The sequence below is a fragment of the Balaenoptera borealis genome (genome assembly GCF_965194805.1).
Source record: "Balaenoptera borealis genome assembly, chromosome: 1".
In the NCBI taxonomy this organism is placed as follows: Eukaryota; Metazoa; Chordata; class Mammalia; order Artiodactyla; family Balaenopteridae; genus Balaenoptera; species Balaenoptera borealis.
Window position 1 is genome coordinate 77,176,493 of NC_138860.1, and position 14,648 is coordinate 77,191,140.

Below are 14,648 nucleotides of genomic sequence, written 5' to 3' on the forward strand. Positions count from 1 at the left end.
AGGTGAAGTTCAGTGGTAATAAGTGTTAAGATTCTGACTTTGGGCTCCCAAAACCAATTCTTCATGTATAAATTTGGAAAGATGTAGAACGTCTAGAACCAGAGGGATACTCTTCGCTGATGGTACTAAACTCCTGTATCAAGTTCTGTTTTAGATGTCAAACTTTAAGATGATTATAGACAAACTAATATGTTCATAGAAAGTGATCTGGATGGTGACTTAAAACTTTTAAGGGACTTAAAGGGACTTAAAGTTTTAAGGGACTTAAAACTATGCCATCTGGAAGCTTAATAAAAGAATCAATGTCAAGCCCAGAGAATCAAAGACTCAGGCAAGACAAAATTAGATATTTGAAGATTACTGGATGGATGGTCCCAAGGCAGAAAATTAGGACCAATGGATGATGTCTAAGAAGACTGGTTATAATTCAGAATGTGCCCTTCAGAGCTTTAAGGAGGAAGTGCTGTATGGAAGAAAGAATAGCAGTTTTGGAGTCAGGCAGACCTTGTTTGATTCCACCTTCTGTGACGCTGGCAAATTTTTCTCTCTGGGTCTCAGTTTTGTCATCTAAAAAATTGGTGGTAATACCCACCCTATGAAATTTTTAGAATTAAATGAGACAAGATCTGTAAAGCATTTACAGTACCTCACATTATAAGAGCTGTCCATAATTGCTTTCAGACTGGATATTCTAGGCCAGGAGTTGACAAACTTTCAATAAATGGCTAGGTAATTTTTTTTTTGACTTACAAAGGTGTTTTTTTTTTTTGTTTTTTGTTTTTGGCTGCCTTGGGTCTTCGTGGCTGCGCGTGGGCTTTCTCTAGTTGTGGCGAGTGGGGGCTACTCTTCGTTGCGGTGCGCAGGCTTCTCATTGCAGTGCCTTCTCTTGTTGTGGAGCATGGGCTCTAGGCACGCGGGCTTCAGGAGTTGTGGCGCACAGACTCAGTAGTTGTGGCACACGGGCTTTGTTGCTCCAGGGCATTTGGGATCTTCCGGGACCAGGGCTTGAACCCGTGTCTCCTGCATTGGCAGGCGGATTCTTAACCACTGCGCCACCAGGGAAGTCCTCTACGAAGGTGTTTTTATTTTTTATTTATTTTTAAAAAGGTTTTTAAAAAAATTATGTGTAACATAAACAAAGTTATTTGTCAAATTTTTAAGGAATTTCACATGTTCTGATTCTTTCCACTGCCAATCACCTTAGTTCCTCCAAACTCATAATCTTCACGATAAAATAGCCCTTTCAAAAAGAAGTTGTCATGTGAGTCAGCCCACAGTTCTTTTCGTTAGGCTTCTTTGATCTCCCGTGGAATATGGACACACTTCAAAATTCCCCACCTGTAATCTTTGGGATCCAATTTCCTCAAGCGATTTACTTTAGGACCATGTTTAGAGTCAGGAGATGGATCTGCCTGGTTCTGAATTTGACATCCTCTAAAAATGTATTAGGTTCAAATCATATTCACTCCTAAGCCATCACACCCTAGAACAGTACAGATCATTGGGATATGCCAATATCTAAGATTAAAAAAGTTTGTTAGGTTTTTCATAGTTTACTTGGCAGCTCTGTCTTGTAGTTCTTTCCCACAGTTCTAACAGGTAGTTCTATGAGTAAAGGAAACCACACCATTACTCTATGAGGCGTTTCCAATGGTGTAGGTTTACAGAAAAAGCCCCGTCAGGATAGACCTCAACTCGAAGGTGTTGTTAAAAAGAAAGTTTGATAAGAAAATATACACAGGAAAACAGTTGCTCTGGATGGGGGATGTGTAGAAGCAGTTGATTCCTCTGGTGAACACAGCCGTTGGTTATAAACGCTGGAAGTCTTCTAACATGATGATACTATTCGTATTACCACCATTCTGGTATCTTTCTGTTGCCCGCTAGTTACCATCTCCACACATTCATCTACCACAGGACTCATAAAGGGATCAGATCTCCACAGTATTCCTCGGACATGTCTGCCACAGTTTAATTTCAATGACAACTTCTTTTCTATAAATTTTTTTCTTTTTTATTGGCCGTGCAGTGCAGCTTGCAGGATCTTAGTTCCCCTACCAGGGATCGAACCCCTGCCCCCTACAGTGGAAGCACAGAGCCCTAACCACTGGACCACCAGGGAATTCCCCACAAATTTTTTTTTCAAATAGGGAGGGTGAGCTTGGCTCATGGTATCTGCCCAGCGGCTCAAAGTTTCCTCTAGAGGATAACTTTTTAGGCTTTGTGAGCCACACAGTCTCTTCACAACTTTGCAGTTGCAGCAAGGAAGCATCCGTAGACAATGAATGCGTGTGGCTGTGTTCAACTAAAGCTTCATTTGTCGACACTGAAATGTGAATTTCACGATTTTCACATGTTGTCACACGGGTAACAGATCTTTTTCAATTGTTTAAAAATGTAAAAGCCATTCTTAGGTCCCAGGCTGCACAAAAACAGGTGATGGACTGGCAATTGGTGTGTGTGTGTGTGTATATATATATTTATATAAAAGAATATTTTAATTCTTGTCCTTAGAAACTGTAAAGACTGTACACCATTTGGAAATGAGTCCGTACCAAACAATGGCCAGAGAAGAATCATCCACTCTATGCCTTCTCTTTTGTCTGGTTACTCAGAAATATGTTATCAGTTATAACCGTTGTTGCTTGTCACCTCACATTATTTTAATCCATGTATTCACCATAGTCTACTTTCCCTTCCACATAAATTCGAGACCACTTTTTTTTTTTTAAGATGTTAGCTATGAGTTTTTCTTTTTTAAAAAAAAATTATTTATTTATTTATTTATTTTTGGCTGTGTTGGGTCTTCGTTTCTGTGCGAGGGCTTTCTCTAGTTGCGGCAAGCGGGGGCCACTCTTCATCGCGGTGCGCAGGCCTCTCACTATCGCGGCCTCTCTTGTTGCGGAGCACAGGCTCCAGACGCACAGGCTCAGTAGTTGTGGCTCACGGGCCTAGTTGCTCCGCGGCATGTGGGATCTTCCCAGACCAGGGCTCGAACCCGTGTCCCCTGCATTAGCAGGCAGATTCTCAACTGCTGCGCCACCAGGGAAGCCCGAGACCACTTTTTTACGTACTGATAGAGCCGTTGGTATTTTATTCATAGTTAAAGTTAAAAGAAGGCAACTAACCCCCTTTTTTAAAAAAAAAAATTTATTTATTTACTTATTTTTGGCCATATTGGGTCTTCGTTGCTGCACGGGCTTTGTCTAGTTGCAGCGAGCTGGGGCTACTCTTCATTGCAGTGCGTGGGCCTCTCATTGCGGTGGCTTCTCTTGTTGCAGAGCACAGGCTCTAGGCGCGCAGGCTTCAGTAGTTGTGGCTCGCAGGCTCAGTAGTTGTGGCGCACGGGCTTAGTTGCTCCGCGGCATGTGGGATCTTCCCGGACCAGGGCTCGAACCTGTGTCCCCTGCACTGGCAGGCGGATTCTTAACCACTGCGTCACCAGGGAAGTCCCTCCTCACTCGGTTTTGAATGCAGACTTTAAGATTTCTTTGGCCCAGGTCTGTAACGTCCCTGGGGAGAAAGAAACTCAGACAACAGAGTGAGTGGGAGCAGCTGGACAAGAATAAGAGCTAAATCATTGGAGCCTGCAGGAGAGAAAGGAGTGAAAGGAAAACCAGTATGTCAATGAGAAGTGATGTGGGAGGAGGGTATTTAACTAGCAGGGAGACTCATCCCCACTATTTTAGAACAACACTTAAATTCAGTTTCTGTTTCTAGTTGATTCTTAAACTATGTGGAAATAGTAATACAGTCATTTTCAGTAATAAATTATTATTTATAGCTCCTTGTTTGATGTCACCAACTTCCTTGAGGGCAGGGAGCTTGTCATGGTATGTGCCCAGTGTCTGGCACATCATGCCAATCGATAAATGGTGAATGAATGAGTATCATGTCCCCAGATCTAAATAAGTCAAGATAACTGAGGAGCTGCTATGTTGGCTGTCACCAGCATTATTACCTCTTGTTTCTTGTGTGGAAGCCAAATGAAAATAAGTTGAATGGAGCTGGGGGACAGAGGACCCCAGGCCCTGAATTTTTTTTTTTTTAAATTAATTAATTAATTAATTAATTAATTTTTGGCTGTGTTGGCTCTTCGTTTCTGTGCGAGGGCTTTCTCTAGTTGCGGCAAGCGGGGGCCACTCTTCATCGCGGTGCGTGGGCCTCTCACTATCGCGGCCTCTCTTGTTGCGGAGCACAGGTTCCAGACACGCAGGCTCAGTACTTGTGGCTCACGGGCCTAGTTGCTCCACGGCATGTGGGATCTTCCCAGACCAGGGCTCGAACACGTGTCCCCTGCATCGGCAGGCAGATTCTCAACCACTGCGCCATCAGGGAAGCCCAAGGCCCTGAATTTTTCAACGTGCATTTTTTTCTTGGTGTATAGACAATGGAGACAGTGGAACAGGGTACGGGGCCGAGAAGAGAATAAAGTGGCCTCATTCACTCCCTCTGGTGTGCTGAGTCCTTCCAAGTGGGCTGGGCTCTTGGATTTTCAGAGCTGCTCTTCCTACCTCTGAGACCAGCTCACGGTTTAAGGTGTTGAGGTGGCCAATAAGGAGCACATTGAAACCTTCCTCAGGGAGACATCAACCCATACAGGAAAGGCTGAGTGCTGAGAATGAGGTCCCTTTATCCTGCTGTGAAAGGAGCCTGGCAAGGGCAGTGTGGCCAGAGGGATAAAGGAGGAGCAAGGACAACGCCTAAAGCCTCAGCCCCTCCCTCTCACCCTTTTCCACCAATGTTTTGGCAACATTCCTAAAAGGCTTGTGACTTCCAATTCTGTTTGCACTCAGAACACCTGAAGTCTATGCTGTAGGGGAAGGAAAACATATCTTTTTCCCACTACCCTCCTAGGTTCTCCAGTTGGGGCCCCATCATTAGACTGACAAGACAGATTAACAAGAGACAAAGAAACAGACTTTATTAACATGTGTCATGCATACATGGGGAGAACTCAGATGAGTAACTCAAAGGAGTGGTTAGAACTTGGGCATATACAGCATTATAACAAAAGAATAATAAATTTTTAAAGAAGTGATGAGACAAAAGGAAAAGGACTTTCTAGGCTGGCAAACGGTAGGAAAGTAAGTATATGGGAAAAACTAATGCGAGATAAGTGTTAGGTTTGTTATGTGGATTTCTTCTGGTGCCATCTCTGGGCTAAAGGTCTAGAGTTGTCTCTGGTGATTAACTTCTGTCCTTCCTGGTAGAGAAGGTAGGCGGGCACCTTTACAAATTTCTGTTCTGCTTTTAGGCAACTAGGGGAAGGGCAGAGGGCTTTTCTTGTATCCACTTCTCATTCCCTTCAGCTCGAAATAATCAATATGCCAAAGTGGCATATTTTGGGGTGGCATATTCTGCTACCCTTCAATGTCTATTTTTGGAGGGGAGTACTCCACAAGACACAGGTCGAAATCCTTAAAGATGTCCAGGGTGAAAAGAGATGTCATTGTTGGGTAAAACCATCACAGATTTAAAAAGATGTGAGAAACATGAGCATTCTTTAGAGCTCTAGATAAGCAGATTTAGGTGAAAAACAGCCTTATGTTTTCCTTCATGGGGCTACACATTTAGGAACCACAGAAGAGCTGATGTAGCTGAAGCTGTTCCCTAGGGAGCAGCAATGTGGTTGGAGGGCAGGAGCTGAAGCTGTATTTGTGTAGTGCTTTACATAATAAGAGTTGGCCTGGAAGTCTCATTAGTGCCAGGCATTGTTCTAATGCTTTCAATGTACTCACTCATTTAATCCTCACACCTAAAAGAAAGGTACTGTTATCATCCCCATTTTCAGGTGAGGAATTGAGGCAGGAAGAAGTTAGTGCCTTGCCCAAGGTCATATAGGAGTAAGAGCCAAAATGCCAACCCAGACAGACAGGCTCCAGAGCCCAAATTCTAAAGACTCCCTATTCTGCTTCTACCAAGGTTACAGACACATAATTATCTATATGGGAAAGAGCTATTGGAAAGCTTCGCTAAACCACCCCAGCACTGTCACTCAGTACACAACTCCAGAGGCTTTTTGGAAAATTCACAGGTAAGAGATGTCATGTTAGGAGGCATTGCAGGCCAGAGGTGCCACTCTCATAGAATTCAATGCGAGTGATACCAGGAGGGCACAACTTGGGGCTCTTGCCTGTGGCTCCCTGTGGTGCCTGCAGAATCCAGGGCTGGATCTGAAGTCTGTTTCAAGAAAGCATTTTTTACGGATGCAGGTCAAATTTCCTATTCCCTGAAAACTTGTTTAGTCCTGAGATAGGGCCTTATAGTGTCACCTTTAGGTCTTGGGCATGTAGAAGAGAGAAGGAAAAAAAGAAAAGAAGAAATAAAAGGAAAATAGGTTGGGGGGAAAGAAGCTGGCTAGTGGGGGAAGCAGGTGCTGACAACCTCTAGCCTCCAACATCAGAAAAGAGCCTAAGGTCCAGGTGGTCTAAAGTTGCCCTCTGCTATGGTCTGAAGGTTTGTGTTCCACCCAAATTCATATGCTGAAAGCCTAACCCTCAAAGGTGATGGTATTAGGAGGTGGGACCTTTAGCAGATGCTTAAGTCATGAGGGTGGAGCCTTCAAGAATGGGATTTGTGCTCTTATAAAACAGGCTCCACAGCGCTCCCTGGCCCCTTCCACCATGCAGGATACAAGGAAAAGTCTGCAATGAGGAAGAGAGCCCTCGTTCAACCACAATGGCACCCTGATCTTGTAACAGGGAAGAGCAAAATCTGACTCCATGTTGGATCTGTTTCTTTGACTTTAACCTTTGCTTTTCGTTGCTTTTGTTATTATAATCATACATAATGGCCTGCCTCAGGGAACCCTCCCCACCTGTGAATGGCTGCAGAAAAGAAGAAACTAACACATCCCCTCCCATATGCTGGCCAAGCCAGGCAAAACTAATGGCCTTTTTCTTTACTTCCTCACCTCCTCTCCCTCTCTGCTCTATAAAAGAAACTGACATTCAGACCCCGATAAGATGGTTCTCTGGGGACACTAGTCCGCTATCTTCTCAGTCTGCTGGCTTTCCGAATAAAGTCACTATTCCTTGCCTCAACACCTCGTCTCCTGATTTATTGGCCTGTCGTGAGGTGAGCAGAGTGAGCTTGGACTCAGTAACAATCTCAGACTTCCAGCCTTTAGAACTGTGAGGAATAAATTACTGTTGTTCATAAGCTACCCAGTCTATGATATTTTGTTATAGCAGCCTAAATGGACCAAGGCACCCTCTAATATTTTAAAGAGTCTAATGGACAAAAGGACTAAACTACAGGTGTACTTGTGAAATGAGGTTGGTAAGAGGGTCAAGCCCAATGTCTGGTATGACAAAGGCCAATCCCTTACCTTTCCCCTGTCTGGAACTTGGTGATAAAGGTACTTCTCTCTTAAGTTGAAAGCTGGCTCCCCCAAAATACCACAAAATAATCTGTTGGTAAGGCAAAACCGAGCTTCTTGCTTATTGGAGTAACAGAGGGAATGTCATTGATAAAGTCTTAGTAGAGTCTCAGAATGGGGGTGCAAAGGCAGGGTATTGATGGGAATTCTGGAGTCTGGTTTACAGGGGGTATTTCATTGTGGGGGGAGGCAGGGGTTGCTGATTGAGATTAGGCATACTCTGTGGCAAAATAATTTAGGATTGGTGGGAAATATTTTCTAGGGAAGGGTTTCCTAGCTACTCTTGTTTGATGAGTCATTTTACGCTAAGGACACTTTGTCGGGATGTCTAGTTCCTGGGCAAGAGTTTCCTGGGTTAGTAAGGTCTTGTTAATGCAGACCTTCACATAGTGAAGTCAGGTTAATGTAAACAGCAAACTGTGTGGGTGTGGGTTATTTTAGTGGCCATTTAACTCACAAAGTTTGGCATATGGCACATGCTGTAGCCAATAGGAAAGGGGTTAGAATACAGGTTTTTTTCATTAGGGAAGAAGGGGCAGGAGATTTAAGAGGTAAGCAAATGTGCAAAGGCACAAATATCCCTGAAGTAAAGGTACAGTACTTTTCCTGCAACTAGATATGCTACCACCAGGTGGAGCTAGACCCTTCTGGCATGGCTATTCTTCCAAACGTGATGCTATGTTACAGGCATAATTTCCTGGACATAGAGTTAAGTATGAGGAATTACAAATAGTTAACTTCACTTATCAGATTGGCAAAATTTATTATTATTATTTTATTTTATTTATTTATTATTGGCTGCGTTGGATCTTCGTTGTGGTGCGTGGGCTTCTCACTGTGGTGGCTTCTATTGTTGTGGAGCATGGGCTCTAGGCGCACGGGCTTCAGTAATTGTGGCACGCGGGCTCTAAAGTACAGTCTCAGTAGTTGTGGCGCACAGGCTTAGTTGCTCTGCACCATGTGGGATCTTCCCGGACCAGGGCTTGAACTGGTGTCCCGTGCACTGGCAGGCGGATTCTTAACCACGGCGTCACTAGGGAAGCCCCGGGAAAATTTTAAAAGCTTGTATAGGGGAGGAAAGAATACTTTACCTCTACCCTTCCAAGTTCTTGGTTGAAGAACCCCCCTCCCGCCAACATTAAAAAGATTAACAGGAGAAAAAACAGAAGTTTAATAACATATATACCTCCAGTACACATGTTTCCAGGAAAACTCACCAAAATGGCTGAAGCTCTCACCTTAAATACTGTCTCTAGCTAAAGGCACAAAATGTTGGAGTGTTGGGGACGCAGAGCTAGTTATGGGAGGTTTTCAGGCAAAACACAGTAAAAAGGGTAAGGTTTGTTATGCAAATTTAAGTCTGTGCTTTCTCCATTGATAAGAGGTTTCTAGAGACTTGGTCATGCTCTTCTTCCAGGTACAGAAAGGGAGACACCCTTACAGATGGAGATTTCCCTTCAACATGTAAATTTCTCTTACAAAGGGTAACTTCTACTTGGTTTTCAGAGCTTTTCCTGTGTCTGCTGTTTTTAAAAAGTAAGCAACTCAAGATAATCTTTATGTCAATGTAGGGGAGCAGAATTTGCCGCTTTAAAATATGTCTCATTGGCATATTTATTGTTTGAAGCTGGTTATTTTCTGAGGAACAGCAGACATGGGAAGCGCTCTGAAAACCAAGTAGGAGTTGCCCTTTTGTAAGAAACATTTACATTTGTGAGGGAAATCTCCATTTGTAAGGGTGTATCTTCTCTGTACCTGGAACAGGAAGAGGACCAAATCTCTGGAAACTCTTAGCAATGGAGAAGGCAGTGACTTAAATCTGCATCACAATCACCCTTGCTTACTGTGCTGTTCCTGGTAGCTTCCCATAACCGACTGCCCCCATCCTAAACGTTCTCTTTTGACTTTAGTTGAGGATGGTATTTAAAGTGAGGGCTTTGGCCATTTTGGTGAGTTACTCAGTTTTCCTGGGTCTCTGCCCTGTACACATGTTATTAATTAAATTTTGTTTGATTTGCTCCTGTTAATCTGTCTCATGTCAATTTATTTCTTAAACCAGCCAGAAAAACCTAGTTGGGTAGAGGAAAATTTCTTCCTCCTCAATACCAAAAAGGCACATTTTGGGGTGGCATTTTCTGCTCCCCTTCACTTGATAATACACTTGATCGTCAAGGCTGTGGGGGAAACAAACACTCATATGTTGTTGGTGTGAATACAAAAGGGAGGGTGGGACTTCCCTGGTGGTCCAGTGGTTAAGAATCCACCTTCCAATACAGGGGACACAGTTCGATCCCTGATCAGGGAACTAAGATCCCACATGCCTCGGGGCACCCACGCACCGCAACTACTGAGCCGACACAGCCAAATAAATAAATAAATCTTTAAAAACACACAGACACACACACACACAAACCAAAAGGTAGGGCAATTTGTCAATATCATAACAAAAGTACATATACATTTAAAATTTGACCTGGTCATTATGTTACCAGACCAAACTCAGGTCCACTCACCTGCCATGCAGCAAAGCCAATCTACTGATATCAGGTTGTGGTGAAGCAAAGTACAGCATTTATTGCAGGGCACCAAGCAAGGAGACTGGGCAGCCTGTGCTCAAAAGACCCGAACTCCCGATGTCTTTCAGGGAAGGGTTTTTAAAGGCAACATTTGGGGTGAGGATTGCAGCTCATGGAGTTTCTCCTGACTGGTTGGTGGTGAGGCAACAGGGTGATGTTTCAGAAGTCTTTTTTTTTTTTTTCCACTCTATGTGGCTTGCAGGATCCTAGTTACCTGACCAGGGAATCGAACCTGTGCCCCCTGTAGTGGAAGCGCAGAGTCCTAACTCCTGGCCTGCCAGGGAATTCCTGATGTTTCAGGAATCTTGATCACCAACCTTCTGGTTCCAACCAGTCCGGGGTCTATGTGCTGTGGTCAGCATGTAGTCACCATCCTATACCTGGGTGTGTGGGTGGGGAGTGTCTTAGTTTCTGCAGAACAACTCAAAGACATGCGTCAGATTGTTATCTACCTCCCTTGAGGAGGAAATAGAACACTGTGTTGTGGCTGAAATATTGTTAAGCTATCATTACTTTTCTTGCTTGACTGCTTTTCCTTTTTTTCTGCATTCCCTCACTTCCCTAATAAGTAACTGTTTGAGTCTGCTCTTTGGAACTCAGAGAAAGCCTAAGGGACTAAATCCTTTTTCTACAAACAAGAAACAGGGGACAAGGAGGACTTTTTGTACCTGGGAATTCCCTGCAGGGTCCTGCTCATTTTTCAATCTCCTCCTTTACTTTGATACTTCTCAATCCTGAGGGGAACAGGGGCGGGACAAGAAAGTGAATAAAGTTTTGGATAGAGAGGTTAATCATAAACTGAGCAGGAGAACTCAGTTTTAGAGGGACTCGGTTTCAATCCCATGTCTAGGAATTTACCCTGAAGATATACCTCTAACAGTATGAAAATAAATGTAGGGACTTCCTGGGTGGTGCAGTGGTTAAGAATCCGCCTGCCAATGCAGGGGACACGGGTTTGAGCCCTGGTCCAGGAAGATCCCACATGCTTCAGAGCAACTAAGCCCGTGCACTACGACTACTGAGCCTGTGCTCTAGAGCTCGTGAGCCACAACTACTGAAGCCCGCACGCCTAAAGCCCATGCTCCACAACAAGAGAAGCCACCGCAATGAGAAGCCTGAGCACCGCAATGAAGAGTAGCCCCCGCTTGCCACAACTAGAGAAGGCTCGTGCAGCAGCAAAGACCCAATGCAGGCAAAACTAAATAAATAAATAAAATTAAAACAAAAACAAAAACAAAAAACAAAGAGCATTTGTGGAATAGAGATTTATATAGTAGTCAGGAAGGGCATTCTGGAATAAATCAACTAAGTTAGAAATAAGCTGGGCAATAAAACTTTGGGGGTAGTCTTCAATCATTTGTGTTTTTAAGAGGCAAAAATTGACAAGTTAACGTGTAACTTCAGAGTTTAGGCCCTAATTAATTGCAACTAGTAAATGAAAGGTTTGTACCTTAGAGCAGCACTGTCCAATAGAAGCATAATGCAAGCTGCATATGTAATTTAAAATTTTCTTTTAACCCTATATAAAAAGTAAAAAAAAAAAAAAGTGAAATTAACTTTAATATATGTGTGTGTGTGTAGCCAAAATATTATCATTTCAATATGTAGTCAATGTAAAAAATTTCTTTTCTTGCTTAGTCTTCAAAATCCAGTGTGTATTTAACACTCACATACAGCTCAGCTCAATTTGTATACTATATATTCATCAGAATTGTTGATGTTGCATTTTGATTTCATAAAATTTATAGTGAAAAAGTTGTTCCAAACATAATTAAAAATATACTGTGAATTCTCCGGCAGTCCAGTGGTTAGGACTGCCGAGGGCCTGGATTTGATCCCTGGTCGGGGAACTAAGATTCTGCAAGCCGTGTGGCATGACAAAAACAAACAAACAAACAAACATCCCCCAAAAAACCCACCCAAGATGCAAATAAAGACAAAGACTTACATTAATATATATGTATATATATATATATACATATATATTTAAAAGTTTCCCAATAACTGAAGTTTAAAATTTTAAATTAATTAAAGTTAAATAAAATTAAACATTTGGTTGTGCTAGCCACATTTTAGGTGCTCAGTAGACACCTGTGACTTGTGGTTACAGTATTGGACAGCCCGGAAGGAAAGAATGAGATAATCCTTGGGGGAGCCTCTTGGACCATGCTTGTGTGTGACCTTGAAGCCACATGCAGTCATCCTTTCGCCTTATTTGCAAGTTTTGGATAATTTTTGTTAAGAGTTCTGAGGGTATATCAATTACCTTGATTTTTAAAAACAGCTTTATTGGAATAGAATTCACATACCATACAATTCGCCCACTTAAGGTGTACAGTTGAATGGTTTTTAGTATATTCACGGAGTTGTATAACCATCAGCACAATCAAGTTTAGAACATTTTCATCACCCCCAAAGAAACTCCATACCCATTGCAATCACACCCCATTTCCCCCAACCCTGTCGGCCCTAGGTAACCACTAATTTACTTTCTCTATCGATTTGTCTATTCTGAATATTTCATATAAATGGTTCATCCATTTTGCAGCATGTATCAATAGTTAATTCATTTTTATCACCAAAAAATATTCTATTTTATGGATTTGCCATATTTTATTTATCCACTTATCAGTTGATGGACTTTTGGGTTATTTCTCTGGATTTTGTATGTTGACTGAGCAATGGACATTGTCAGCCAGGTCATTTATGGGGCTGCATTCAGCTGGGAACTTGGCAGGGGCTCCTTGGTTCTCCTCCATGCCTCTCTCTCCAAGTTGTGTCTCACACTCCATGACCCCTCTTTCTCCAACAGGATAGCTTGGACTTCCTTATCCATGGAGGCTGAGTTCCAAGAGAGCAAAAACAGAAGGTGCCACTTCTTAAGGGCTAGGCTACACCTACATGATTTCTGCTACATTCTATCCGTCAAGGAGGTGACATTGTCAGATTTGGAGAGAGGGGAAATAGGCTGCACCTCTGATGGGAGGAGTGATATCCCCATGTAACCAATGGGGAAGGAATGTGGGTGACATCTTTGGATTCTGTCTACCACACCCACATGTACCAGTGTTTTTAAAATTAGGTGGGGCCATTTGACTAGTTGTGGACAATGGGCTGTCAGCAAACGTGACGCATTTCATTTCCAGGCTAAAGCAAAGAAAAGCCTGCAAGATGCTCCAGATGTATCATCTGTTCTGTAACCAAGAAGGCCTCATGTTGAAATTACTGTGAACTGCTCCATGGATGACAAATATTTTGCAATCACCTGGACTTGCAGGTGACTGCATTAGCACGCAATAAATCTCTGTTGTGCTAAGCCACTGAGTTTGGAAGCTGTTTGTTAGGGAAATATAACGGAGTCCATCCTGATTAAAACATATGGCTTATGTCCTTACCTCACCCCTAAACCCAATACTGCTGCTGCTGCTGCAGCTCTGACTTCCGGCTGCCTGCCTCACCCACTGAACCTGCTTTTGTGCTGTTGCTTCTGACTTCTCTGGGTAAACTTGCCTGATATAGCTTGACTCTGGGACCTCCCACCCTTAGTGGCTGGTGTACCTGGATTGACCTTGGATGCCCCCTGGGACCTGTTGTAGGGTCATGGCGAAAAGAGGGAGTTGCAGCAAGGTAATTGAAGGTCCTTGTGGCTTCAGTTTACACTTACCTGCAAAAACCAAAAAACAAAAAAACTATAGGCAAAGGGGAGCTGTCAAGAAGTTTTTTTTGTTTGTTTTTTTTTGTTTAAACTTTTGGGTTTATTTATTTATTTATTTATTTATTTATTTATTTATTTATGGCTGTGTTGGGTCTTCGTTTCTGTGCGAGGGCTTTCTCTAGTTGCGGCAAGTGGGGGCCACTCTTCATCGCGGTGCGCGGGCCTCTCACTATCGCGGCCTCTCTTGTTGCGGAGCACAGGCTCCAGACGCGCAGGCTCAGTAGTTGTGGCTCATGGGCCTAGTTGCTCCGTGGCATGTGGGATCTTCCCAGACCAGGGCTCAAACCCGTGTCCCCCTCATTGGCAGGCAGATTCTCAACCACTGCGCCACCAGGGAAGCCCTGTCAAGAAGTTTTTAATCTGAAGAGTGAGTTGGGGAAAAAAAGATTTGAAGAATAATTTGCTGATGAGAGCAGGGTATATGTCTGTGATATTGTGACTTGTAATAAAAAATATATATATTTGGTGTTCATCTCCGTTTCTGGCACAGAGTTCTAAAACCCTTGAAATTTCCTAAATGATGAGGACAATAAAGATGTCTTTTGTTATGTGAATGAGGTGAAATTTGGACGCCACCTAGGGATAGGGGCTGGTTGGCAGAAGAACCAACCCTGTGATTAGAGGGTTGGAACTTTCAGTCCCACCTCCCTTGACCTTTAGGGAGGGGAGAAGAGTTGGAGGATGAACCAACCAATGGCCAACGATTTAGTCAATCAAGACAATGTAATGAAGCCTCCATAAAAATCCAAAAGGAGAGGGTTCCGAGATTCTGGGTTGGTGAACAAGTGGAGATTCGCGGAGAGTGGTGTGCTCAGAGAGGGCATAGAAGCTCCGTGCCCTTTCCCCGTACTTGCCCTATATATTTCTTCTATCTGGCTGTTCCTGACTTATATCCTTTCATAATAAACAGGTAATCTAGTAAGTAAAATGTTTCTCTGAGTTCTGTGAGCTGCTCTAGCAAATTAATTGACTC